This window comes from Mastigoproctus giganteus, chromosome 3, assembly GCF_048544385.1.
Source record: "Mastigoproctus giganteus isolate SK-2022 chromosome 3, ASM4854438v1, whole genome shotgun sequence".
Taxonomy (NCBI): Eukaryota; Metazoa; Arthropoda; class Arachnida; order Uropygi; family Thelyphonidae; genus Mastigoproctus; species Mastigoproctus giganteus.
The window spans coordinates 83,621-93,215 of NC_143577.1; positions in this window are offsets into that span (position 1 = coordinate 83,621).

A 9,595-nucleotide genomic window follows, 5' to 3' on the forward strand; every position below is an offset into this window, starting at 1 on the left:
AATAATCGTAAAAGGTATTTTATTATGATTATTAATTGTTTGGTAACGTTTTGGTTATAAGTCTGTGTTGTCAGCACCTAATCCTATTTTTCCCATAAGGCCTGTTAGTAGTATAAGGTTGGGGTTCTAACTGAGTACGGCTCTATGAATTTTGGCGTCAATTTTCGTGCGTGCTGCCGCTTCGGTCGCTTGTTTTGCCGTTTAAGTTTTGAGCGTGTGGCGGTGAGGCGAGCCGAGGTTTAGGCTTAGCTGTTGCGCCGAGGAAAAAATATTTTAGTTCTTATTTTGCCCGCTAGATGGCGCCACTTATTTTCGGCAATAAATATATAAATTTTATTTTTGCTTTACCTAGGCTTGAGCCTATGTCGTTGCTACTGGTGGTTCGGTGCTTATCCCCACAGCTACTCTTTCAGTTATAAGAATATGTGTAAATGTAGCTGTTATAGTTAAGAGTGGTGTGAGTGTGATGTAGGAAGTTGTATTTCTTCTTGTTCTGATTGGAGGGGGATATGAACCGATGTGCTGATTGGTCTGGGCGTATAAACCGAGTACGGCTCTGAGTCTGCCTGTGATTTCTGGTCGCTTGCTGCCGTAGGAATCGCCTGTTTTTGCCGCGTTGGTTTTTCAAGCTACCCTGCTCGCAATGGATCGTGGGTTCGCGCACGCACACACACACATACACGGGGGCCACAACACTTAGCGCACGGAGATTACAATGACAAAAGAAAGCCCCGAAACAGTGTCGCCATCTGTTGAGTTATTCTGAAAGCTGAAATTAAAGATTTTATTTTATTTAAGGTGTTTAAATATACGTATATATATTTTTTTTTTCCTAGGCAGCTATGACTTTGCCGTTTAAATATATTTCAGTGGCTTTGCAACACGTAGTGCCATCTGTGGAAGCAATCTGAAAGCTGAAAATCTGAAATTAAAGATTTTATTTAAATATATATATATTTTTTTCCACATACGTGTATTTGGGGTCATAACAGTTAGTGCATGGAGATTACCTTGACATCGGAAGACCCAGATACTGTGTCGCCATCTAGCGTGTCATTCTGAAAGCTGATATCTGAAATTAAGGATTTTATTTAAATATATATATTTTTTTTTTTCTCACATACGGATACTTGGTGTCACAATACTTCTTGAACAGAGATTGCCACGACATCGTAACAACCAAGAAACTGAGGCGCCATCTAGCGAGTCATTCTGAAAGCTGAAATCTGAAATTAAGGATTTTATTTAAATATATATTTTTTTTCCCACATACTGATACTTGGGGTTACAATACTTCCTGAACGGAGATTACATTGACATCGGAAGACCTAGATACTGTTTCGCCATCTAGCGAGTCATTCTGAAAGTTGAAAAATCTGAAATTAAGTATTTTCTTTAAGTTACTTTGATGTTTAAATTTTTTTTTTTACCAAAAGCACTGAGACTATCATAACATCGTAACTACCAAGAAACTGTGGCGCCATCTACCAGGTCATTCTGAAAGTTGAAAATCTGAAATTAAAGATTTTATTTAAGATGTTTAAATATATATATTTTTCCAATAGCTATGACTTTGACGTTTAAAATATATTTCCGTGGCTTTGCAAGATGTGGCTCCATCTACCAGGTCATTCTGTAAGTTGAAAATCTGAAATTAAGTATTTCATTTTATGTGGTTTTTGTTTAATGTGTGTGATTTTTTTTTTTTTTTTTTTTTTTTGATGGTTAAATTTATATGTATATATTTTTACCTATAACTATTTGTGATGGTTCCTCTGCGAGTTGAATTTGTATCCCTATGTTTAGAGTCTATCTTGGAAAAAAAAAACTTCAAAAGTAAAATGTATTAATGTGTATATTTATTTATTTACCGTCTTCGTGATATGGTGGCTCCATCTTCAGATTCTATCTGTAACTTTGAATTTTTTTTTTTTTTTAATCTATATTTGAAATCATTTTATGTCTTTTTTCTTTCCTAAGAGTAACTTCTCAATTTTTAAAAAAGGTTATTGATTAATGGAAAATTAAACCTATTTTCTACTTTCTAAGAAAAAAGACAGACAATATTTTTTTTCAAACATATATGTTTTATTGATAAATAAAAAATAAATAAATAAATAAAAATTACAGCTTAGTGGGGATTATCATCAGTTTACCCCATTCTTTGAATAGTAACAGTCAAATGTGCCACGAGTAATCTTGTGCATCTTGAAAGAAGTACATCTCCGTCTGGAAAAGAAAAAAAATGTTAGAAGATTACAATGATCCACGTGTCGTGGGTAGTTTTAGTGGTGTTAATGCATTACAAAAACATACAAAATTACCCAGATGTATCGTGAAAGAGTACTTGTCATCTCAACCTGCTTATGTCAGATACAAACCTCAAAGAGTTAATTTTCCTAGAAACCAAATAATAGTTCCTGGACTACACCATACGTTTCAGTGCGACTTAGCAGAAGTTTCCAATCTGGCTGATGCTAATGGTGGAGTGTGCTATTTACTCGTCTGTATAGACGCTTTTTCTAGATACACCTGGGTGAGAACACTTAGAAATAAAACATCAAAGCAGAGGGTAAAAGCATTCAAATCAATTTTCAAGGAAGAAACACCATTCAGTCTTAACAGTGACCAGGGAAAAGAATTTACAAGCAAAGATGTTAGGGCCTTATTTAAATCTCTCAACATTAATTTCTACACAACTAGATCTGAAAAAAAGCAGCAATAGCTGAACGTTTCATTCGAACTCTGAAAGAAAAAATATTTAAGTGGATAACTTATTCTGAAAGTAAGAAATATGTGCATGTTCTTCCCGACATTGTGTCTACTTATAATCGAACGCCACATCGAGCCATAGGAATGCCACCAGCCGATGTCAACTTGCATAATGAAGATGTCTACAGGAAATTGTACTTGAAAAAAACCAAAGAACAGATTCCTAAATTTAAACTGGGGGATCGTGTCGTTCTAAGTACAGGTTCACATCTTTTCCGCAAAGGATTCTGGGGTTGCTGGACTCGTGAGGTTTTTACTATATCTCAAGTATTGAAACGAAGAAAGCCAGTTGTGTACAGAGTACAAGACAAAACAGGCGACACGATCGAAGGTAGCTTTTATGAGCAACAGCTACAACTTGTTAATATCCACGACAAGTTGCCACTCGACACATATCTTATTGAAAAAGTACTTAAGGAGCGACGTGTGAAAGGAGAGCGTCAATTGCGTGTTAAGTGGTTAGGATATCCAGCTTCCTACAACAGTTGGGTTTCGGCTAAGGATGTTCTTCTTAACCCTACCGAGTAATGCGTGTATGGATTTCCATCCCCAGAATACGCAATCTAATTTTACTATTATCTTACCCGACACTATACCTCTCAAGAGCAAGTGGGAAGTCGCACTGGCTGAAATACCCATACCTAAGTCATGGGACAATATTTCCGAAGGTTGGGCTGAGTTTGCAACTCTGCAGAAAGAACCGACAGTTAGGAACCCTGAGGTTTACATACTGAACGATGAGTACGAAAATTCGTCTAAATTGATTGAACATATGTGTGGTCTTAATACCAATTTAGAGCTTAAAGTAGAAGAGACAGAATTCAAAGTGAGATTTACAATTCGTGTTAAAAATGGCTGTGAGTTGCGTATGACTTTACGAACTGCCAGAATTCTAGGACTAGTACACAAAGCAGTAGTGAATGAAGTTGTTGACAAATCTAGAACTTTTAAAGGGGAGTACACCGGAAAGTGGATAACTAAAGGTAAAATAGTGATACCACCAATAAAGTCTAACAGTGAGTGTGTTGATAGGAGGCTTGTGTTCGTACAACCACCAACTTGTGATGTTCGCGAGTATAAAATTCCTTATGGTAATTACGATAGCATCTCCGAAATTCTAAAGGTTATGACTTTTATAGCCCCCGAAATTAAAGGTTCTGTTAATGCCCATGGCTTTGTTTCTTTCGAAATTGAAAGCGGTGTGCGTCTTCGCTTTCCTGAGACAGGACTCGGTGAGTTACTCGGTTTTGAGCGTATGCCCGATGGTTTCGAAGGAACAGCGAGATCGAAATTTCCCGGAGATATAAATAGAGGTGTAGGCTCTTATTTTGTTTATAGTAGTGTGATAGAAGATCAGATTGTGGGTGATATCAGAGCGCCTCTTTTGCGAGTAGTACCGTTCGGAAGCAGTGGTGAATTCTTACATTTGGATTATTACCCTGTACTTCTATCAAACATTCAATCCATTTCTATTCAAATTCGCACAGACAGCGGTCAGTTATTTCCATTCAGAGGTGGTAAAACTCTAATTAAGTTACATTTTCGACCCCAATGAACGCGTACGTTGATTACTACTCAGTGCAAGCGGGGGGAAATCCCTACTTTGCAGGAGCAGCGATCCAGAGAGGTCAAGGCTTAGGTAGTATATTCAGATCTGCATTTACATTTCTCTCTCCTCTTCTGAAGCCCGCAGCCAAGTTCATCGGTCGCCAAGTGCTGTCGGCAGGTCATAATATGATCGATGATGTCATTTCGGGAGCACCCGTGAAACGATCATTTATAAATCGAGCTTCTGAAGTTGGACAGGCCATTAGGCAAAAAGTCCGTAGTCAGAGTGGAGGGAAGCGTCGAAAGAAAAAATATCAGGATATCTTTCCATGATGGCCGAAGTTATGATGTCCGAACTAGACCTGTTTGCCCAGCCGGCTACTAATCTATGCATCGAGCGATCTTCATACATTACTTTCTTGCCTTTAGCTTCTGTGGACATGCTTGGGCCAATAGAATTTTCCATACCGGGAACATCGGAAGAATATCTGGACCTGGGAAAAACTTATTTGCGACTCAAAGTACAGTTAACTCAAAGCGATGGAAAAGAATTAGTCGAGTGTAGGCATTGTCAACAACTTTTTTCACTCCATGTTTAAACATGTAGATCTTTTCGTTCAAGACAAATTAATAAATCCTAGCAGTGACACATACACCTATAGAGCTTATTTAGAAACGCTTTTGAATTTTGACAGAGGAGCAAAAAAATCCCAACTCACTACAGAACTGTTCGTAAAAGACAATGTTTCCGATGTTTCGCAAATGTTTTCTCAGCCTGACAGTGGTATGAATCAACGTATGAAGTTTTTTTTCGAAAACCAAAACTGTGGAACTTCTGGGTCGTCTCAGACTAGATTTGTGCCATCAGGCCAAATATATTGTTAACAACGTATCATTCCGTCTGAGATTGGTTCGCAGTTCGCCCGAGTTCTGTCTGTTGTCTCTTCACAATACTGCGAAGATTCATATACGCGAAGCATGTCTTTTTGTGCGTAAAGTTAAACTTAACCCCAACATACAGTTAGCGCACATGAGTGTTCTTGAAAAACACCCTCTTTTATACCCCATTAACAGAGTTAATGTTACTTACTTCTCAATTCCAAAAGGCATGTCAGACTCTACCAGAGACAATATATATCTAGGCCAGATCCCCGCTCGTTTAATAGTCAGTATTGTGTCCAGTGATAGTTTCAATGGCTCCCTCAAAACCAACCCATTCAATTTTGGTCACTACAACCTGTGTTATTTACTTCTGACGGCTGATGGTGTGCAGCACCCTTCCATACCGCTAACACCCGATTATAAGAATGGACATTATACCAGGTCCTACTTATCGCTTTTTACATCGCTAAACAAGTGGAATTCAGACTGTGGAAACGACATATCACTCTTGGATTATACTGAAGGGAATGTGCTTTATACTTTCGGCCTAACTCCAGACAACAACGCGGTCGGCGAACACATCAGCTCATTACGACGAGGTGGAGTTCGACTCGAACTGAAATTCGCAGAACCTCTTCCCACCTCTTCCCGAAAACGTAAGTGATCTTGTATGCCGAATTCGAAAACATTCTTTCTGTGACTAAAGACCAATCAATACTCATTAATTATGAACACTAGAGAAATATTGAAGGTTTTAGAAGCAGACAGTGAATCGAGAAAACATCTGATAGGTGTCTGTGCCAGGGACGAATTACCGTCAAGAATACCGAGTAAACGAACATTGTTAGCCATCAATACCGACTGGGCACATATGCCAGGTACTCATTGGGTTTGCATTTTCCTAGGAAAAAGAGAAAGTCAATATTTCAACAGTTTTGCAAGACCACCGGCACAGGACATTGCAGAGTTCCTTAACCAAAACAGTAAGAAATGGACTTATAACAAAGTGGTGATTCAACATCCAGAATCTATAGCGTGTGGACTACATTGTATTTTTTCCTAACTCATAGGTGTAGAAACATTTCTATGCCAAAGATTGTAAACAAATATTAATGTAAAGATTTGTGGGCAAATGATGTATATGCCACATTACTTGTAATTCAGCATTCACTTACAAAATAAAATTTTATTTATTTTTTAAAAAGTGTCTGTTTTATTGAAAAAAAACTTACCACAACAATATCCACGTATGCTTACGTCTCAAACGACGAGGCGATATCAAAGCCGTATATCTGCGCTTGACCTGCTTACGAGGTTTTATAACTTCGCTCTCGGAGTGCTGTTGTTCCTGCGCTTCAGAGGAGGGAATTGTGGGTAGCGACGCCATTACGTTCGATACGACACCCTCGATATCGCTTGATGCCGACGGTGATGCTTGTTTTGCAGCATTAGTTTTCAGGCCTAAATATGACTGTAGTATCTGAAGATACATTTTAACTTTAGACTCGGGCTGCAAATCCTGTCTTTTTAAGATTGCAGACATTTGCTCGTCTAAAGAGAGCATCTGTTTTTGTTCTGGCGGTGCAGCTACAAGCAAGAATTTACAGAAAGATTCACTCATCTTCTGATTAAACTTGTAATGAGTGGTGCCACTATACTAGCTATCAGGGGGATCAATGAACCTCCTTGTTGAAGTATTAATTTCCGCCTAGTGTTAAATGCTACTTTTTTATCTTCTAGTGTTCTGAGCAGACGTTTTTTGCGTTGTAACTTGCTTTTCACTCTGTCTGTCAAAGGAATGCTACCTTTGATTATGTTTTTACATATTTCACAGAGTGAATTTATTTGTGTTTGATCTGAACTCCTTAATAGAGCGGTTGCCTGTTTCGGTCGAACTTCCGACAGATACCTTATAAAGTTAGCATTGTTTTTTAGATGCAGAGCCATATGGGTATGTAAATGATCGCAGATCCTTCGTTTGGTAACACGTGTGAGCGCAGTCTCAATCTATCATCAGTGTTCTGACAAAAATCAAACAGTAAATATGAATGAGGATCGCGTGTTGCATGCTTATATATGTCAACTAAAACACGTGACCTTCCGGGGAACACTTGACTTGCTAAGTGTGAGATTTGTCTCGAGTCGCGAGGGTTTTTAAAAACAATCAGATAGTGCGAATTCAAACTAATAGTACGGAACTGGGTGCCTTGCGAAAACAGGTTTTGTGTTAATAAAATAACACTCAGATTTCTATGATGTGATCCTTTTATAAATATCTCAGAAACTACAATACTATCTTTTGCCTGGTTAATCAGATCATCTAAAACGAGTAAATTTTTTTTTGTTGGATCAAATTCGGGGATGTTTAAACCCTCCATGAACTCGATTTGCGAGTAACACCGAAACCTATCTTGAAACTCTGAATAGCAATAGACGATTCTTTGAGGTGGTGGCGAAATTAAACTTTCACTATTTTCTAATAGCGACAACACAAACGTTGTCTTTCCACTCTGTGTTGCTCCCGAGACTATCGCTGTGAAGGGGTGATGAAACATTATGTAAATGATCGTGCGCGAGTCTGGACCAAGTATTTATGTGTGTGTTCGCGCGCCGATGCGAGAGGTAGGACTAGCAATGGTAAAGACAGAAGGTGACGTCTCCAGAAAAACGAAACATTGTCCCCTTTAAAAAAAAAAAAAAAAACTGTGAGTTATGTAAAAGGTTTGTTTTTTTTGGAAGTTGTCTTTTCCATGAAACCATTCTTGACACGGACAAAAAGGGTTGTGTGCATTCCTCCGTCTAAGCGCGCCGGGCACTTCGTGACGGGTGCCGCGATCCCCCCAGTGCGCGCCCGACACTTCGTGACGGGTGGGAGGAGTGCCGCGATCCCCCCACGCCCCGGCGCCCCGCGATTCCCAACCGAGTGCCATCCCAAATGTGACTGGGAATAGGATGGGAAGTCCGTGACCGATCAACTTCGCCGACATCCTGAAAAAAAAAGGAGACGTCACCAGAGTTAGCCACTGAAAAACTGCTTAGTGTCAAAAACATGGGGATTTCACTGGGGTTTTTTTCTAATGTTGATAGTATGATGACTAGGTGGTTAGCTTTCACTATGTGTCTTGGAAATATCCATAAGGGTAAGTGCATGTGTCGTCTCCTACCACACGTTTAGAGAAAGTAAATCCAAACCTTTTTGTTACTGAGGCCTCAAGGAGACGAGAAGTACGTTTGTCTCTCTCCGGACAGAAAACGGTACCTCGACAGAAAAAAAAAGAGACGCAGGTAAAAGTTACAAAAGAATATTCTATTTTATTCTTAAAAACTAAAGAAAGATACAAAATACTTACAACTAAAGATTCCCATAATCTAAATAAATCAAGCTACTGTAACCATCATCTGTTGTTAAAGTATCGTTACTTTGATCGTGCCAAATGATGGGTACGGTGGAAGCACCGGACGTTGAAAAACCGCTCTCGTCAGCAGCATAGGGATTCCGAGGACCACCATCATTTACATTGTCTTCTTCTTCTTCTTCTTCATACTCCCTGACAATAATTATATCCGGTGACTGAACCTCACGATCAACGTTCGCCGATCCTATTGACACTTCCGATGTCGACCGTGAGGAGTTGGATATATCACCGTCGTATGAAAGATGCCAACTCGCAGAGGTTGAAAGTTTCATAGGCGCTTCCCATGAACAAAGGCTATCATCCAGCGATAGAGATGAATTGGTGTAATTGCAAAAGGAATGCCCTGTACTAATGGGAGTTGAACTCCGTATTTTCGGAAAATATGTGGGGACGTTCCAGTCAAAGGTCTCACAACCGTCAGCAACTTCCAAAAGGTCTATGTCGTTGCCGGAAACCCACGGGTCACAGCACTCTGAACTTTTATCAGAACTGACACCTGACCCTGAACACATGCACAAACTGTACGTACACAACATTGCAAGAATGGGAAAAAAAATGCGAGAGTAGCGTGAAGAAATAAACACAAAACTAGCCCTTTTAAACTCAAACAGGTTCAAATGTTAACCTAATACAACCAATCAGATTGGTATGGAAAGGTGAAAATTTAATGAGATGCGTTCATGAAGGTGAGTACGTGCCCAGCTTGTACGTACGTATCGGAATTATCGTATATAATACGGTTGCTAAAAAAAAACAACTTATTAGTTAACATGCTAATTTTTACTTGACGACAACCAACCTATGCTTAGATTCAAGAGTATGTGAACGTCACAACCAATAGGAAATTACTACAGTATGAGAGTGAAAGTCACAGCCTATAGGAAATCACTATGGTATGAGAGTGAAATCCTTAATCATCAGTAAGGGTGTGACATCTTTGAAGGTAATCTTTGAAGTTGAGTTATCTTTTGTTTTTT